This window comes from Rhincodon typus, chromosome 5 (assembly GCF_021869965.1).
Source record: "Rhincodon typus isolate 14 chromosome 5, sRhiTyp1.1, whole genome shotgun sequence".
In the NCBI taxonomy this organism is placed as follows: domain Eukaryota; kingdom Metazoa; phylum Chordata; class Chondrichthyes; order Orectolobiformes; family Rhincodontidae; genus Rhincodon; species Rhincodon typus.
In genome coordinates, this window is record NC_063336.1 from 22,295,287 (window position 1) to 22,315,981 (window position 20,695).

The following is a 20,695-nucleotide window of genomic DNA, read 5'->3' on the forward strand; positions in this document are numbered from 1 at the left end:
AGGACCATCCAATCAGCTTTCTCTGCTCTAAAGAAAATAACCTGGACCATCCAGCCTCTTTGCGTAGCTAAAATCCTCCATCCCAGACAACATCTTGGTGAACCTCTTTTGCAACCCCTCCACAGCAATCACATCCTTCCTATAGTGTGGTGACTAGGACCGCATAAAGTACTCCAGCTGTGGCTTAACCAAAGTTTGGTATAACTCCAACATACCCTCCCTGCTCTTATAGTCACATGCCACAACTTATAAAGGGAAGTAAAAACCGAAAGAACTGCGGATGTTGTAAATCAGGAACAAAAACAGAAGTTGCTGGAAAAGCTCAGCAGGTCTGGCAGCGTCTGTGAAGAAAAAAAATCAGAGTTAACGTTTCGGGTCTGGTGACCCTTCCTCAGAACTGATGGTAGCTGGCGAAACTGATGTTTTCCCAGCTACCATCAGTTCTGAGGAAAGGTCACGGGACCCGAAACGTTAACTCTGATTTTTTCTTCACAGATGCTGCCAGACCTGCCGAGCTTTTCCAGCAACTTCTGTTTTTGTTATAAAGGGAAGTGTCCTATATAACTTCTTAACTACTCTATTAACCTGTCCTGCTGCCTTCAGGGATTTGTGGACAAGTGCCCCAAGATCAATCTGTTCCTCTGAGCTTCTGAACGTCCTGCCATTCACTGAATCTGCACACCTATAAAATCAGGTGACACCCTCCTACTTCTTCCAAAGTGCATGACCTGACACTTTTCAGGGACAAATTCCTACTGCCATGGTCTGTGCAGCTGCCCAACCCATCTACCATCTATATCTTCCTGTCACCTCTGTATATATAAAAAAGACCCAACACTGAACCCTGTGGTACGCCACTGAACACTAGCCTCCAGTTGCACAAAAGCCTTCTGCCACCACCCTCTGTCCCCGACCACTAGGCCGATTTTGGATCCATCTTGCCAAGTTACCTTAAATTGCTGGTTCTTTCACTTCTTTGCAGGAGGCACAGGTAGACTGGGACACCAATTACAAAGTCTCTTAGTTACTGGTAAAAAAACAGCAGTTTACAGCAACTGGTGTGAGGAAATAACTGGCTTTCTTCAGGCTTCAGATGCTTGCAGAGAGAGAAAGAGAGACAGACAGAAACAGACTATTGCTCTCTAGCAGTCTGTAGGATTTTCATCCTCTATTGTAAATACCCAAGCTGTTCCCTTCCCCACAAGCTGTAGTTGAGCAGATGACTTCTGGTGTCCACACTGGTCACATTTACAAACTAAGCATCTATCTCACCTCCCCCATTATTTGTAAAGCAACAGTATAAACTGTAAGTTCCAATAGCTTGCGTTCAAACTGCAGCAATTCCTTCCCTAGTCCTTGGTTTTTAAAGCAATCCTTTGGCGTTTTAGTGACAATTATAGAAGTTATAATTAGAGGTGATAAAGTTGATAAAGAACTGGCGATTTAGCAACTACAAGATGGTTTCTAGAAATCCTAACTCAACAACTTACGTTGTCAATTAGGGATGGGCAATAAATGCTGGCCTATCCAGAGACACCCTTATTCTGTAAATGAATTTTAAAAAAAATCAAAAGAGAAAGAAAAATAAAGAGACGTGGTCTTTACTCCACTCTATATCACCAAGGCTCACTTTATGAACTTTCTCCCTTTTAGTACATATATCTGTTTTTATATTGCTTTCTCTCATTTTCTAATTTTTCCCTCCTTTCCATCTTTTTGATCATTCATTGTTGTTTTATATTCTATCCAATTGTTTGAACTGCTAGTAGCCAGTCTCTGTGGCACAATTGGTTAGCACGTTTGGCTGTTAACCGAAAGGTTGGTAGGTCACAACCACCGGGGGCGAAGCGATCGCTATGGGGCAGCACAGTGGCTCAGTGGTTAGCATTGCTTCCTCACAGCACCAGGGACCCGGTTTGGATTACACCCTCGGGTGACTGTCTGTGTGGAGTTTGCACATTCTCCCAGTGTCTGCATGGGTTTCCTCCAGGTGCTCCGGTTTCCTCCCACAGTCCAAAGATGTGCAGGTTAGGTGGATTAGCCACGCTAAATTGCCTGTAGTATTCAGGATGTGTAAATTAGGTGGGTTATAGGGGGACAGGTCTGGGTGGGATGTTCCGAGGGTCAATGTGGGATTGTTGGGCCGAAGGGCCTGTTTCCACATTGTACGGATTCTATGAAATTGTACAATAAATGCTTTTACTTTAAGTTTCATACTATTTTTAACCTTTCTAGTTAAGCACAGGTCTGTCCCTTGGCATTTATCTTACTTGTTGCAATGCATCTATCCTGTGCATTCTGACGTATCCCCTTAAATATTTGCCATTGGATGTCTATTGATCTATTCTTTAATTTGCCAATTTACTTTAACCAGTTCTGCTGACCGACCTTCATAACTTCCCTCACGTAAATTCTGAAAAACTGTCTCAAATCCACTCCTCTCTCTCTCAAACCAAATGTAAAAGTCAACCATATTATGGTCACTGCTACCTCATGGAGCCTTCACTGTAAGACTGTTAATTATAGAGTCGTAGAAACGTACAGCATGAAAACTGATCCTTTGGTCCAACCAGTCCGCACCAACCATATTCCCAAACTAAACTAATCCCACCTTGGGCCCACATCCCTCTAAACCTTTCCTGTTAGTGAACTTAGCCAAATGTCTTTCAAACGTGTAACTACCTGCACCCACTACTTTCTCTGGCAGTTCATTCCACACACGAACCATTCTCTGTGTAAAAAAGTTGCCCCTCATGTCCTTTATAAATCTTTCTCCTCTCACTTTAAAAGTATGTTCCCTAGTTTTGAACTCCCCCACCCTAGGGAATAAAACCCTTGTCATTTACCTTATCTACACCATGATTTTATAACCCCAGTAAAGTCACCCCTCAAACTCTTAAACTCCAGTGAAAGAAGTCCCAGCCTTTCCTATTTGTTTTTATATCTCAAAACCTCCAATCCCAAAAAAATTCTGGTAAATTTTTTCTGAACCTTCTCTAGTTTAATAATATCCTTCCTATAACAGGGAGATCAGAATTGCATACAGTACTCCAGAAGAGGCCTCACCAACATAGTGTACAATCTCAACATGACACCTCAACTCCCACACTCAAAAGGTCTGAGCAATGAAGGCAATTAATCCTATCTCATTGCACAAAACAAGATCTAGTACAGCCTGCTTTCCAGTAGGCTCCAGAGCATGCTGTTCTAAGAAACTGTCCCAAAAGCATTCTATGAACTCTTCATGGAGGTTATCTTTCCTTAGCCAACTTCTTCAGCCTAAACGGAGATGAAGATCTCCCATGATTATTATTGCGCCTTTTTGACAAGCTCTCATTACTTCTTCCTTTAAACTCCACTGTACTGTGTGGATACTGCTAGGGAGCCTACTACTCCCACAAGTAACTTGCTGCCTTCATCACTTCAACCCAAACCATTGCCACATCTTGGTTTCCTGAACTTATGTTGTCCTTCCATTGTGCTGATGCCATCCTTAACAAACAGAGCCACCACTCCAGCTTTTCCACCCTCACCCCCCGAGTTTTCTATCACTGCTAAATAGAAGCATAGAAAATAGAAACAGGAATAGGCCATTCTGCCCTTCAAGCCATTCAAGAGGAGAGAGAAAGAAGGCAAAGTGATGAAGCACAATTCTAGAAAAGGGGGTTCTCTGCAGCAAAGAGGATGAATCCAGACGTCAGTGTACCCTTCCCGGCGGCAGGGTTCGATACAGGTCAGGGCTAGAGAGGAGCACGAAGTTGGTGTGTGTGCGTGTGCGTGTTGGGCTATCCAGTTGTAACAATGACATAGGCAAAACAAAGACTTGACTCTTTGGATTTACCACATCTTCCCAAATTTGATCCCTTGCCCTCAAGATTTTAAACTAAGTAATTTCTGCTTGCCCAGGAACACCGGCCCCAGCACAGTTCAAGTGGCAACCGTTCCATCAATGCAAATTCCACTTTCCCAAATACTGGTGGCCCATGATCTGGAACCCACTTCTCCCACACCAGTCTTTAAGCCATGTATTAATCTTTCTCATCTGATTTGTTCTATGCTACTTTACCATCCACAGACGATGAACTCTGAGCTGCTGCTTAATTTGACACCCTGCCCCTCATAACAACTATGTGTAACCTTCTTTGTTCTGCTAAATTATTAGCACATTACCAATACATTACCAGCTCCCCCTAAAATAACCACCTCAGGAAATCCCAGGATAGGAAAGCTCCACAAACAACAATTAATCATGATTGTCCAGATAATCTGAGAGTGACTTAATTTGATTCAGGTTTTAATTGTGGTTAGGATACTGTGACACAATTTCTGAGTTTCATGGAATGTCTCACATAACCTGAAGGAGCAGACGGACCTTGTTTAAGATCTCATTCAAATTATGGCATCTCTGACAGTTCAGCATAACTTCAACTTGTCAGCCTAGATTTTCTGCTTAGTTCTCAGAAATGGATCTTGAGTTCACAACCTTGACTCAAAGATGCACTTCAGTGCCCTCTGCTAGAAAACACTACAAAAATACCTTGGAATGCATCAACACATTACTCTTCCAGTGAGATTGCTACTGTATGGCAAAGTGGAGGATGTCACTATTTCACACATAACTCTCTCGCTTGGCTGGATTACAAATTACAAAAAATCTAACTAATTCAAAAGGCACTTTCAATTCAAATCATCAGAGCATTTGAAGCTTTCAGGCACAATTTTCGCATTGCTATGGTGCTTAATTCAAATTATTGGATAATTCATTTTTTTAAAAGCACTGAAACTGATTGAGCTCTTCACTATAGATGTTATGTTGAATAAACACTTGGAATAATCCTGTAGGTAAACTGCCAGTGTTAAATACTTCAGAGGATTGGTGGGGAATGGGTAGAGGCATTGAAAACGTAGTCATATTCAATACTGGACAAGTTGGGAGTCCCTGAAGAATAAGCTTAAATGGGCTGAATGGCATTTTCTGATCCGTTAGCATAGCAATTGTTGATGTCTGATGCAATTTTAAGTCTGAACCACTTAGAATACATACAGACATACAATTTGTCTGAAACAAGTGTTGTAAAAATTTGTTAATCAAAATCCATCAACTACTAATCAATTTTCAAGTAGCTGCAACAGTTCCATTAATCAAGTCAAAAAAATTATTTGGAACCCACAGCCCCATGAATAGATTAGCATCTGAATAGCCTTGACCTTTAGAGTTAATCCTTTAATCCCTTCTCACCTATTTTGAAACATTTCTACAGAACCCTTTCTTTATTTTGTTCCTTTAACGTACATCTGCCCAGCTTCATATTAACTTTATGCACATTTTTTCACTTGTTTCTAATCATTCATTTTTACAAGTCTCCTCATTTAATATGCCTTCCATTGCCAATTCCTTCAAGAAAACATTCAAATAGGCTCCTTTCAAGGGCCCCTTTGTAAGTAACAAGGAGTGGTGTGAAGGACCGCCTGATCTGGATGGGTCTACAAAACAAATGTCAGAACTAGCTGGACTCCCAATACTTGGTAAAGAAAGGGAAACAGACTGTTCAGCACCCATCCCCCACCACCCAGAGCATATTACAAACTTTTCACCTGCTACGTTCAATCAAATTGTATTGTCCGTATCCAACTTTAGCTCAAAATTATCTTGAGGAGGGGCTCTCTAGCTCCTGTGTGATTGCTTTTTCCATTGTAGTTTATTGAACCAGCCACAAGTTTTCATGTGTGAGCTACCTGCAGACAGAGGTGCAGACATATTTGAATATAGATAATAGCTGGAAAACGAAAAGGAGAAATTTCGCCGAATAGACTGATTCATCACTTGAGCTTTGTTTGAAACGAGTCAAAAATCGTGAAAACCAGGATGAGAGAAGAAGGGACAGAACTCAACCATTAGGTTACACATTCATTTTAAAAGGCATAGCAGTAAAACAAGTAAATTCAGGATTCATCAGATGACGACATCTTTTGGGAGGGGGTAAGAGCTTGCAACCATAGACATTCATAAATGAAAAAAAACTTAACATCCATTGGGGTTCTGAAAAATACACTGCTGGCATTTCAAGAGTTCTCTCTTCAAGAGGTAATTATGCTGAAGAGCCACTATTACCTTAATATATTTGATCCTGTTCAAGAATGCACGTAATGAAGGAAAAGCATCAACCACATTCCTTTCCAGTTAAAAGGGGCTGGAAATTTGAAAGGAACTATTTTTGTTGCTGGATGAAATAATGCACCCAGATACTAGAAGTTGTTAGAGTGCCTCTTGAAACTTGCTCCAAGGCAGGTAAATGTGTGGTATGTATTTACAGAAAACAAGGTCTCCAATTTGATCTCAGGACATACGGACTTCAGCCAGGATTATTGTGGAGCTGCTGTAATTGTGTCTGGTATCATTGAATTGGTTTGGGGTGGTGGTTTAGGGTGGGGGGGGGGGGTTGTGTGGAGAGAGAGTAGCGAGAGCTGGATTTTGTCTCTGAACACCAACTCTGCAATTCCAGCCTGTAAGCAAGTAGCTATGTAGAATAGACAAGGACAAGGTCAAGGTCAGAGAATGACTGCCTGATAAAATACCTCAGGAATTCAGGAAATAAAGAGAGAAGCCACCATGAAAAATCACCCAAATGCAGCACTATTATTTCAGAATAATTACCCACATGTGCCCCCACCGACCCCAGTTATTCTGCAGCGAGTTTCTTTCAGTTTCAGTATGAACCTCAATGGTGAAAGGCCATGAATCCTTGAATCCTGTGGTTCTGAGAGATATATCCAAAGGAATGCATTGTCCTTGTACTCATATTAATTTGCAGATCAAATAGCATGTAAAAGTGGGACAGAGCATCTCACTGAAAACAAACATCCTGAATGGATTTACTTACATTATCAATAGCATTTCTGGGTCTGTCACAATTTTACAGTTTTTACACTCCTTTCTTGTCAAAGTTATACCCTTAAGTAAAACTCATGACCCCTATAGTCTAAAGGCAGTAAAAGTATTTCCAAACAGCTACTACACACTTATCCTGGCAGTGTGTCGGCCATGGCATAAAGCCATTGAATGCTCAATATGGATTCTTTATTTGCACTGCTTTCAACGGCTGCTCCTAGGATCCGAAACCTGATCACTAGAGGCCCTATATCTTCGTGAGAAGAGTAAAAGTCTTATTACAATGGTATTCCACGCTAATGGGCAATCAAAATTCTTTTGTGCCTCATTGTACATTCTAAATCAAAAAATAACAGTCAACTTGAAACTGCATAAGAAAAGCAAAGTTTGTCAAAGACAACCTTTGAGCTATGCAGTCAATAAAATGGTGGCAAACTAAAAACACCACACAAATTGGATGAAACATTTTAATCATGCTTAATTACAACTTACCAAATTTTAAAAGTGCCACACTGAAGTTGAGCGATACAAAATACTTGGTACATAAATTTTGCCTCTTTGCATAAGGATAAAGGCTGCCTGCCATTCAGGGAAAAAGTGAAACGAAAATACACTTCTGCACATAGAAGGGGAAAAAGAAGAATCTTACTGTTCTGTCACGCTGCTTAATGAGCAGCATTTTTAGAACTTGGGAAGCAGATAACTTCATTAAGCCATTCAAGGTTGGGTGAGTGACTGAAAATACCTCTAAAAGAGAGGCGGGTTTGAGAAACTATATTGTAAATATGGCAAAAACACGGTTGTGGGGAATGCACTTCAAATGCAGTTTCAATTGCTCCATAGAACAGTTCTAAAGTGCTACTAAACAAACAGATCATGTCTAAAAAGCAAGTAGCTTTTACCACAGCATATCCCATTACTTGTTTCAGGCACAGTACACTCTGGTACTTGATTGTAAAAGCATATGCGGACAAATATACAGTTTTAAGTGAAGGAAAAAGACATTCTATGCAAAATTACAACCAGGTCAATAACTGAGTCATTACAACCCCAAGGCAATCCTCAAATAGACTGCAGGCTCTCTCAAGATAATGGAGCTTTTTAGAAAGTTTCAGAGCTCTATAGCTGCAAAGTTTCAATTGTGAATGAAAGGATACATTTGAAAGGTCTACCACTGACCATGGAAAGATTGTTAATTGACTAAGTCTAGAGACACAAGTTACTACAACATACCTTGAGCAAGTACAGGAGAAATAATTTGAGATTTTTATAGGCCCTCATGACATTCTCAGTACGTTTCACTGCTTTACAAGCCACATATTACTTTTAAACTGCAACCAACTCATACAGAGCAGAATAAAAAAATGAATAAATCTGATCTTTCAGTTTTGGTATGTGTTGATTGAAGGAGAAAACTGCTACAGAAACAATCACGTTTCCTGAAGCAGTGTCATGGAATCCTTTTCATCCAGTTCATTCAAGTGTGGGGTTCAGTTTAAATATCTCAATTGAAAAATGGCTCCTGGACAACACAGAACAATATTAATAAGGCATGATAAACCAGAAGACAATAAAACATGAGTTGTGCTATGGAACTTGCCTCCTGTGTAACTGCTGTAATGTTGCAGAAAGTCTTAAACAATGAAATGAATTTAGAATATGTTGGACGTCAAAGCAAAATATCCTGGAAAGTTGCTTGACGGAAGTTGCATAATTGCCCAGCAACAGGCCAGGAAGTTTGGTTATCAGGGGGATAGGTTAGGACTTACTGAGGGAGGTGCAAAGTTCTCACACATGAAAGAAACATAAGGGCAGCTCGGCAGCTTTTCTGTCTTCAAGATCTAGGACAGAGAAAGATAGAGACAGAGAGAGATCTCACAGAGAGACAAAAGACACAGTTATCATGTGGTCAGCAGAAAGGAGTGCATGTCTTTTCTGGGGACTGCCAAGCAAAATAAGGGAAGGAACATGGTCTCTAGTTAAAGAGATGCATGGTGGGAATCTGGAAGATTCATCCTGATTTGTCCAGGTTGTAGAAATTCCTGGATAGGCTGCATTGTCATATTCAGTTCAGGACTTCTCCTGAAACTGAGCGAAGTGATATTCAAGGGTCAAATGTCACAGCCCAGCAAAAATGGAGAGACATGAACCTATCAAAATTTAAGAGTGGCTTTCGACTCTTCCCAATAAAGCCTGTAATCCTGTGAAGAGCATGTTGTTAGGAATTGTTAGACATAGCAAAACTGAGAGCAAATCAAGAGATAAATTTAGAAGAAGCAAAAATAATAATAATAGGACAAAAAAGCTCGGTTTCTGAATGTAATTAACATTTGAAGCAAAACAAATGAACTGATAGGGCAAATAGAAATAAATAAATAGGATTTGATAGGTATTAAAGAGCCAGATTGTGATATAATATTTAAGGGTACATGACATTTAGGAAGAACAAGTGTAAGGTGATGCACTTGGGTAGGACAAAGAAGGCGAGTGAATGCATGATGAATGGTAGGAATCTGGAAAAAAACTGAGGATCAGAGGGACCTTGATGTGCATGTACATCGGTCTCTTAAGATAGCATGGCAGGTAGATAAAGTGAGTAAGAAGGTTTATCACATACTTGACTTTATTAGCCAACATAAAGAATTTAACAGCAGAGGGTAATGCTGGAATGATGAAACACTGTTTAGACCACAACTAGATTATTCTGTGCAGTTCTGGAACCCACACTGTAGGAGGGATGTGACAGCACTATAAAGGGTGCAGAGGTGATTTACCAGGATGTTGCCTGGGCTGGAGAGTTTTAGTTATGAAGATAGATTGGACAGACTGGGGATGTTTTCCTTGAAACAGAGGAGACTAAGTGGGGGACATGATTGACAGGTGTAAAATTATGAGGGCACAGACAGGGTAGACAGGAAGACAGATTTTCCCTTGGTGGAGGGATCAATGAGCAGAGGGCATAGATTTGAGATAAAGACCAGGAGGTTTAGAGGGAATGAAAGGAAAATGTTTTCCAGAGGGTGGTGGGAATCTGGAACTCACTGCTTACAAGGGTGGTACAGGTAAAAACCTTCATATTTAAGAAGTACTTAGACGTATATTTGTGATGCCAAGGCATACAAGGATACGTGCCTAGCACTGGAAAGCGGAATTAGAATAAATAGGTTGGTATTTTTGATCGGCCCATTGTGTCTGTGCTGTAGGCTGTCTATGACTTTAAGGATAGGAAGCTAGGAAAAGGTAGAGGAATGGTTCTGTTAATTAATGGGTGCATTAGCATTAAGAGAGGGATGAGCAAAGTTCAGAAAACTAAGGTATAGCAGTAGTTTGGGTAGGGATGAGAAATGATAAAGGCAAGAATTAATTTGTGGAAGTGAAGTACAGACCCCCTGTCAAGGGCTGCAGGTCAGAACACTGTATAAAGGAAGAAATAATAGGAGCTTTCTAGAAAGGCACAGTTTAATCAATGTATACATAAAGTAAATCAGACAGTCAAAGATGGAAAGGTAATCAAGATCTGAAGTTGATAAACTATTCTGAATTCATTCTCTTAGAAGAGGGAAAATATCTATCTCACTCGGGCCAACCAGAGAGCACTCTGGGAATACATGCAAGAAAGTTATTTGTGTGAAACTGGGAAATAAGAAAGGGATGATCACCTTATTGGGATTGTACTAAAGACCCTCCCAATAGTCAGCGGGAAACTGAGAAACAACCTGGTAAGTAGATCTCAGTTATCTGTAAGAATAATAGGGTGGTCATGGTAGGAGATTCAAATTTTCCAAACATAGATTGGGACTACCATAGTGTTAAAGGCTTGGATGGAGAGGAATTTGTTAAATGTGTACAATAAAATTTTCCAATTCAGTGTATTATTATACCTACTAGAGAATGTGCAAAACTTGATCTACTCTTGGGAATAAGGCAGGGCAGATGACTGAGACGTCAATCAGGGAGCACTTTGGGGCCAGTAAGCACAATTCTATTAGTTTTAAAACAGTGATGGAAAAAGTTGACCGGATCTAAAAGTTAAAGTTCTAAATTGGGGGAAGGCCAATTTTGACGGTATTAGGCAAGAACTTTCAAAAGTTGATTGGGAGTGAATGCTCGCAGGTAAAGGAATGGATGGAAAATGGGAAGCCTTCAAAAATGAGATAATGAGAGTCTAGAGACAGTATGCTCCCGTTAAGGTGAAGGGCAAGGCAAGTAGAGAATACTGGATGATCAGAGAAATTGAGGTTTTGGTCAAGAATAAAAAAGGAAGCATCTGTCAGGTACAGACAGCAGAGATCGAGTGAATCCATAGAAGAGTATAAAGGCAATACAGGTAGTTGTCCTATCACGCGATAGTTGTGTTTTTGCATAACCTCGCGCTATAGTAAATCACTATATCTGTACAGCAGAAAGTTTGCATTATCCAAATCGCATCCACTGTTCATCAACCACGTCACAGCCAATTCGCGTTAACAAAACACACATTATCGCAGAACTACCTGTAGAAGTATACTTAAGAGGGAAATAAGGAGGGCAAAAAGGGGACATGAGACAGCTTTGGCAAATAGGGTTAAGGAGAATCCAAACAGATTCTACAAATGCATCAAGGTCAATATAGTAACAAGGGAGAGAATAGGGCCCCTTGAAGATTAGCAAGGCCGCCTATGTGTGGAACCACAGGAGATGGGTTGAGATACTAAATGAGTAGTTTACATTAGTGTTTACTGTGGTGAAGGATACGGAAGATAGAGAACATGGAGAAAGAAACTGCAACATTTTGAAAAACGTCCACATGACAGAAGGGTGGTGCTAGACATCTTAAAATGCATAAAGGTCGATAAATCACTGGGACCTGATCAGGTGTACCCTAGAACTCTGTGGGAAGCAAGGGAAGTTATTACTGCCCCTTGCTGAGATATTTGTATCATCAATAACCACAGGCGAGGTGTGGAAGACTGGAGGTTGGCTAACGTTGTGTCACTATTTAGGACAGGTGGTGAAGAAAAGCCAGGGAACTACAGACTGGTCAGATTGACATCAGTGGTGGGCAAGTTATTGGAGGGAATCCTGGGGGAGAGCATTTACATGTATTTGGAAAGGTAAGGACTGATTAGGAACAGTCAACATGGCTTTGTGCATGGGAAATAGTGTCTCACTAACATGATTGTGTTTTTTAAAGAAGTAACAAACAGGATTGATGAGGGTAGAGCAGTGGATGTGACCTGTACGGACTTCAGTAACGCTTTCGACAAGGTTCCTCATGGTAGACTGGTTAGCAAGGTTAGATCACATGAAATACAGGGAGAACTAGCCATTTGGATACAGAATGGGTGGCAAGGTGCTCAGTGGTTAGCACTGCTGCGTCACAGCGCCAGGGACCCAGGTTTGATTCCACCCTTGGGTGACTGTCTGTATGGAGTTTGCACATTCTCCGTGTGTCTGCGTGGGTTTCCTCCGGGTGCTTCAGTTTCCTCCCACAGTCCAAAAATGTACAGGCTAGGTTGATTGGCCATGGAAAATTGCCCGTAGTGTTGAGGGATGTGTAGACCATTTGGGTTATAGGGGTCTGGGTCTGGCTGGGATGTTCTGAGAGTCAGAGTGGACTTTTTGGGCTGAAGGGCATGTTTCCACACTGTAAGGATTCTATGATTCTTGATTCTATGAGAACTGGCTCAAAAGATAGAAGTCAGAGGGTGGTGGTGGAGGGTTGTTTTTCAGACTGGAGGCCTGTAACCAGCAAGTTCTGAGGATGGGTCACCAGACCCGAAACGTTAAATCTGATCTTTTCTTCACAGATGCTGCCAGACCTGCAGAGCTTTTCCAGCAACTTCTGTTTTTAGGCCTGTGCCACAAGGATCGGTGCTGGGTCCACTGCTTTTCATCATTTATATAAATGATTTGGATGTGATCATAGGAGATATGGTTAGTAGGTTTGCACATGATACCAAAATCGGAGGTGTAGTGGACTGTGAAGATTATTTCCGAGTACAACGAGATCTTGATCAGATGGGCCAATGGGCTGAGGAGTGGCAGATGGAGTTTAATTTAGATAAATGTGAGATGCTGCATTTTGGAAAGGCAAATCAGGGTTTGTACACTTAATGGTAAGGTAAAGGAGTGTTGCTGAACAATGAGACCTTCAGGTCATAGTTCCTTGAGAGTGGAGTCGCAGGTAGATAGGATCGTGAAGAAGGAGTTTCGTACACTTGCCTTTATTTGTCGGTGTAATGAGTATAGGAGTTAGGAGGTCATAATATGGCTGTACAGGACATTGGTTAGGCCACTTTTGGAATACTGCTTGCAATTGCAGTCACCCTGCTATAGGAAGGATGTTGTGAAACGTGAAAGGGCTCAGAAAAGATTTACAAGGATGTTGCCAGGGCTGGAATGTTTGAGCTATAGGGAGAGGCTGAATAGGCTACGGCTATTTTTCCTGGAGCTTCGGAGGCTGAGGGGTGACCTTGTAGAGGTTCATAAAATCATGAGGGCATGGATTGGGTGAATAGCCAATGTCTTTTCCCCAGTGTGGACAGTCCAAAACTAGAGGGCATAGGTTTAAGGTGAGGGGGAAGATTTAAAAGGGACCTAAGGGGAAACTTCTTCACGCGGAGGGTGATGTGTGTGTGGAATAAATTGCCAGAGGCTGGTACAATTACAACATTTAAAAGGCACCTGGACGGGTACATGAATAGGAAGGATTTAGACAGATATGGGCCAAATGCTGGCAAATGGGACTAGATTAATTTGGGATATCTAGTCAGCATGGATGAGTTGGACAGAAGCGTCTATTTCCATGCTGTACAGCTCTATGACTCTACTGGACCTGGCATTGCCCAATCATTACCTCAAAATGAAGCCACTTCTTGGTATCACCATCCATTATGATTAAATTTTTCTTCCATTGGAGGGAGAAAAGAGCCAGTCAAGTTTAGTTTTTATACTTAAATAAGAGTAATAATGAGGGCAGGAAATCTGAAGTAGCAAGGAGTAGCGAAAGTAAACTGGCAAATTACATTAAGGGATTGGTCAGTAGAGATGCAGTGGCACAGATTTAAAGGGATATTTCAGAATACACAGAATAGTTGCATTGCAATGGTAAAAAAAAATTCTAACAGAATGAGCCACCATCCAAGGTAAACTAAAAGAGTTAAAATGATAGTATCAAGCTATTTACAATCTATATTATTGATTTGGATGCAGGGATAGGAAGTACAATAACAAAATTTGCATCGCAAAATAAGTTGCAAAGAAGAATAATAAAGTTATAAATGGATACGTTTAAGTCAGGTGAATAGGCCAAAATTTGGCAAACAAAGTTTAACGTGGATAAATGGGAGGTTATCCATTTTTGGTCAGAGGAACAGAAAGGCAACTTATTATCCAAATGGACAGAAACTTCAGAATGCTTCGGTGCAGAGGGATCTGGGTACCTTCGTGCATGAATCGCAGAATACTTGTATGCAGGTACAGCAGGTAATAAGGAAGACAAATGGAATTTTGGCATTTGTTGCTAAAGAAAAAGAGTAAAAAAGTAGGGAAGTGTTGCTGCAATTGTACTAGGCATTATGTGAGATTGCACCTTGAGTACTGAGTGCATTTTTGGTCCCCAACTTGAGAAGGGGTATAGTTGCACTGCAGGAATTTCAGAGAACATTTACTAAATTGATTTCAGAGATAAGGGATTTGCCTGATAAAGAAAGAATCAGCAGTTTAGGCCTATATTCTCTTGAGTTTAGAAGAGTAAGAGGAGATCTAATTGAAGTGTATTAGATGCTAAAGGGATTGACAAAGTAGAAGCAGAAAAGATGTTTCCTCATGTGTGGCAATCCAAAACAATAGGTCATAGGATAGCAGCTTTAAAACAGAGAATGAAGAGAAGTTATTGGAAGTCTGTGGAATTCGCTACCCCAGAGTGTATGGATGTTGGGACATTGAGTACATTTAAGGAAGAGATAGACAGACTGTTATTTAGTAATGGATTGAAGGATTATGGAGACCGAGCAGCAAAGTGGAGTTGAGGCCAGGGTGAGATCAGCTATAATTGTATCAAGTGGCAAGGCAGGCTGGAGGGGCTGAATTGCTTACTCCTGTTCCTAGTTCCTATGTTCTTAAAGAAAAAGCATACAAAGATGGTAGGCAGGCCAGAAGAATGGACAGAATGTATAAAAACAAGGAATGATTAAAAAATTAATAAGGAGAGAATAGTTAGAGAACGAGAGAAAGCTAGCTAGGAGTATAAAAACAGATAGTAAAAGTTTCTACAGATACAAAAGCAGATTATCTGGTGATTATCAAATAATACTCTTGTTCATGGGAGCTTCCTGTGTCCAAATTAGCTACTGCATTTCTCAACCTAATTAAGTCGTGTGAAATTGGCTATGGAATGCTTTGGGACATAGACAGAGGTCATTTCATACCAAACAGTTACAAATAGTTTGTGTGTGAGAAGCATGTTTTTGTGGAGCCCTATGGGAGCATTCTGATGTGGACTAAAATGATTGTCATGACCTCCTTAATTGATTAGGCTAATTAAAATTCACCTACCATAATCCTCCAAGAAGAAGGGACAGCAAAAACTGTTTTGGTACAGGAATACAGGGTTTCACTAGGGCTTCCCAAAGGGAAGGGTGATGCACCAAACTGATCACCATGAATTCCTGCATTGATAAGACCAATGAAAATTTAGATACCATAATCCCCCAATTGAAAAGAATTTTCTGTGTCAATTTCGTGGCATTGCATTAGCTATTACTGTCCTGTACTTGGAACAGTGCAAGTCTAGAAATGATTTAAAGGAAGAGAAGTCCAATCATTTTAAAATTATTGAGGTGTAGATAGCTGGGAAAGGTGTGTACCATTTGGTTCTCCCAATTAAGGGTTCTTTTCAACATTTGAAGAAAGTGGAGCATGCTTGAAGTCTTGTTCCAGATGGCCATGAAGAAAGATTAAGAAGGTGGAGTAATATCAATAACAACAACCTGGGACTATACACCACTACAGCTTTTGTTCTTGCTGCAACAACGGGACCTTCCCGTTACAGGTGGGACAATCCCTGATACCCAGCTGATCAACAGTAATAATAGCTCTTATTCAATGTAAAAATAAAGACAACAACTTTGGTCTAATGGTAAATGCAAATACTGTAACACTGCGCTCTAATACAAAAGTGAAAGACTAGTTCTATGGGGAGCTTGACATTACCAGTACTTATCTACTTTCATTAATTACAGGAGTAGGTTGAGCAAGAAAATGTTAACTGCAATATTCGTTAACAGAGAACACTACGGAACACTATGTTGAGTTGTGGGAGATCACTATCATTAAGGAAATCTTTGAGGAAATGGCACACTTGGATGTTGAACCCACAGCTTTGCAAAGCTACTGACTCACTTGCCATTAGCAACGTTCCACACTGATACACCACAGTCTAAACTCATCAAAAATGGAAAACTCATCTGCATGTACTTATTTGTCTGTACTGGAGCAGGATGTGCTCAGGACACACATTATGCGAAGACTGTTACCCCGCATGTGAAAAAGGGCAAACCATAATTATTGAGGCATCCCCCTGCTGAGCATCGCAGGATAAATATTTGCCCATGTCGTCCTCGTCAGATTGCAGATCCTGGCTGAACGTGTCTATCCTGAATCCCAGGGTGGTTTCAGAACCATAGATCTACAGTTGGCATGGTCTTCTCAGTCTGACAGCTGCAAAAGAAATGCCATGAACCAATATATTGCCTTCACTGATCCCACAAGGCACTTGACAATTGAGCTGGCGTGGTATATTTTGTAAAGAACATGTCTCTATTTTTCAGTATTTCTGATTGCAGACTAAAATGGGAAAAGGACTGATTTAAAAGCCAAGAATTGTTGAACGGTTGCTGCACTTTTTAAAAAGCAAGTAACTTGATACTAAATTGTAAGTGTTGTTCACATAGCTGCTTGATCAAGTTGTGATGGAAGCCTGGTTACAGACAAGCAGGAGCAGGGGTGCCTGTGTATAAACAGGGCTCTCGCCAAAAAGTAGCTGTTTGGTCTCTAGACAAGTGACCTGTTATCGATGACAAAGGCCTCCTGCCTGCATGCATCAATGTGATTCGCACCCAGGTAACCAAACAATTCGAGAGTATGAATGTTTGGCAAAACAATCAGACCACCGGAAGGGAACAAGCTGTGTTTCTGTTCGAGGGTGAAAAGTGCCTGAAGCCTGAAGATAGCCAGTTTATTTGCCCAAAATGTGACTTTTAATTAATAAGTATCAGACCTTTATAAGTGTGAACAGATCATACCATGCCTCCTGCAAACAAGTGAAAGTATCTGGAGAAGGAAGATCAAGAAGTAGCATTGATTAGAAAAAGAACTCTCTCAGCAAACCCTGTGGACAGGGATTACCGAATTGCCTTCCCAGTCCTTCCATCCACCCATGACACCCACTTTTCTTGTGGTGATTTGTGTCCGTCTTTATATGTGTGAAGCGGGGGGAGTTTATACATCAGTTAGAGTTTTATCTAATAGAGTTATATGTCGATGGTTCATAACTGTTCATCTGCAGTTAGTACCTCTTTATTTGTAATAAATAGCAATTCTTTTTTAGAACTGAAACTTAGTCTGTGTTTTCCATCAAACTAGGTATGAATCTCAGATAAATTTGGGAACGTAGCACTTATGACTACAGCCGGAATACCGGGGCTTGATTTCCAATGCGCTACCCCAATGATTTATTAATTTATGCTGGAGAAAACGTTCACGAAAGCAAGATGATAAACAAGATCAGCCTTGCTAGTACAAAATAGGAATCATTTGAGTTCTACATGGGAGTAAACAGGGTTATGTTCTAGCTCCGACACGCTTTAGCATTTTATCTTTCCTGCTGTCACATGCTGTCAGGTCATCTACAGAGGCTATCTACTTACATTCCAAATCTGACAGAAAGCTACTCAGCCTTCCTCACCTCAGATTCAAAACAAAGGGGCCTCAAATCCTCATCAGAGGCTTGTTCAATTCATACAATGTTACACTGGTGTTCCATGGTCAGGAACAGTAGACAAATGCTTAGATATCTCACATCTATAGAGAGCTGGGTTTGACAATCAGCATCACGAAGGCAAATGTCGTGGTCCAGAATTCACAAAGGCTCTTTAGACAGGCCCTTCCAAACACGTGACCACTACCATCTAGAAGGACAAGGGCAGCAGATAGATGAGAACATCACCAGCTGCAAGTTCCCATCCAAGCCACACAGTATCCTGACATGGAAACAAATCACAGCACCTTCACTGTCACTGGGTCAGAATCCTGAAACTCCCTCCCAAATAGCAAGTAGAAATGGGCAATAAATACTGACCCAACCAGCAAAGTCCACAGCCCATGAATGATTTCTTTAAAAATGTTTCGACACCACCATCTATCTATATCGACGATATAATCCTCGAAGTTATTGACCGCTTCACATTTAAAAGCACCACATTCATGAGCAATCTGCCCACTTGATGCTAAAGTCAATGCATAAACAGCAAAAGCTGCAGTTGTTGTGTCCGAATTGAGGAAGAGAGTTTGTAAGAAAAGCAAACTGAATGAGTATATTAAACTGAGAGTTTACCAGGCCTGCATCTTCGTGCACTGCTCTGCAGGGGTGAGATCTAGACAACGTATGTTAGCTGGAGAAAGGTTGAATAGTTTCCACTTTCAATATCTCAGACATATTCTTGGTATCTCTTGGCAGGACAAGGTCACAATTCAGAGGTCCTAGAGAATGTTCATACCATCAGCATAAACTCATCACAAAGCCAAGGGCAACTGCAATAGCTCAGCCATGTTCATCATATGGGTGACTGCCATATGCATGGTGAAGTGGCCATTGGGTCATAATCTTCTGGGCATTCATACTACAGGGACACTGAAAACTGGGAGACAGATATTGACTATTGTGACCTCTGGATACTGGCTATTTGGAGGATAATTGGAAGAGACATGCAGAAAGAAAAGCTGAGCAAGTTGAAAAAGTGGCTAGTAAATCATGCACCTTCTTAATTCATTGTCTTCTCTGCAGCAAATGTCACAGAGACTGCCATGCCAGAGTAGGGCTCCATGCCTTACACCATAGCACAAACTCCAATCTTACGGTGGACAACAAATGCAAATTTTTTTAAAGATATATAAAAGTACCTCAAATATGCAGAACAGAAACAGGCCATTTGTTATACAGGTTTACACCAACATTTATATTCTTCACAAGGCTCCTCTAACCCTACTTCATCAAATCCCATCAGCATAACCTTCCATTCTGGTCTGCATCGGGTAGTTAACTACAAATGGAAACTATATTTTCAGCAAAAGATTATAGTATCTACTTGCATATATTAGAGGAAGTGGATGGAGTGGGTACTGGAAAGGTTTACCAGGATATTGCTTGGTTTGGGAGATCTTAGTTATGAAGAAAAGTTGGATAGAGTGGGTTTGTTTTCATTGGAACACAGGAGGTTGACGGCAACCTGGTAGAAGTTTATAAGATTGTGAATGCATGGATAGAGCGGAAAGTATGAGGCTTCTTCCCAGGGTAGAGGGGTCAATTACTAGGGAACACAGGTTCAAGGTGCTAGGGAGAGGGATGGGGGTTAAAAGAGATGTGCAAGACACATTTTTCACACAAAAGGTGGTGAGTGCCTGGAACACACCAACAGAGGAAGTGGTGGAAGCAGACACAATAGCAGCATTCAAGAAGCACCTGGACAAATACACGAATAGGTAGAGAATAGAGGGATATGGATCCTCTAAGTGAAGATGGTTTGAGTTTGGAAAGGCAAAATGTATTGGCATAGGCTTGGAAGGCTGAAGGATATTGCTGTATTGTTCTTTGTTCTTATCTTTTATGATCCCAGGAGATCGGTAAATGCTCCACAACCAATGAAGTAGTTTTTAAAATGTACCCACTGATGAAGCATTAAAAAAAACATTATTTAGCCCAAGAAGCCGACTCCTTTCAAATGCCTTGCACAAATATCTCAAATTGAATACATACCCTTTAAGGACAGCCTGGCTCTCCATTTTCCCTAGCCAGGATGTCAACATCCTGTGAATGAATTAAAAATAGCGATGTATCCTTTATGATCCTTAGAATTTTTTTCTTTCACAGGATGCGGGCATTGCTGGCTAGGCCAACACTTATTTCCCATCCCTAGGTCCAGGAAACATCTCAACGACAATTTGCATTTACGTAGCTCTTTTAACGTCTCAAGTAAATAGTGGTAATGTCACTTGACCAGTAAGCCACAGGACTAGGCTAATCCTCTATTAGGTATAAGTTTTAAGGAACATCCTAAAAGAGAGAGAGGGATGGGCAGATCAGTTTTTAGAAATTAACGCGAGCACATTGGCAGCTGATGGTCTGGGTACCCATGGTGGAGTGAAAAAAAAAACTGACGATGTACAAGAAACCAGAATTGGAAGAGCACAATATTGTGGTCACGTTATAGGCCTGGAGGAATTGACACTCGATTATAACTAAGCTTTTCCAACTCAATTGATGTGAAAACCGAGGAACTGAATCAACATCTCTGTCTGATCTTCAGAAATCAAAGTTACAGGACATCTAACGCACACCCCCCCCCCCCCCCAACAAAAATCAGGAATCTAACTAACTACCCCCCCCCTCAAAATGTGTCACTCTCAGCAAAACCATTAAAGAAGTTGTTGAATCATGGATGTCATCGATCACAACCACAACAAAAAAAAAAATCAGTGAATGAATAAGTGCGAATTAATGACCCGATCTTTCAGGGCGGCCTCCCCAGAGCAGAGACATTACACACC

General features: G+C 40.9%; 1 protein-coding gene across 4 annotated transcripts in view; it reads right to left on the bottom strand.

Moving 5' to 3' along the window:
• The window catches only part of afg1lb (AFG1 like ATPase b), a 143,830-nt gene that overhangs the window by 122,491 nt on the left and 644 nt on the right, over positions 1-20,695 (bottom strand). The gene's annotated exons all lie outside the window — the stretch shown is intronic.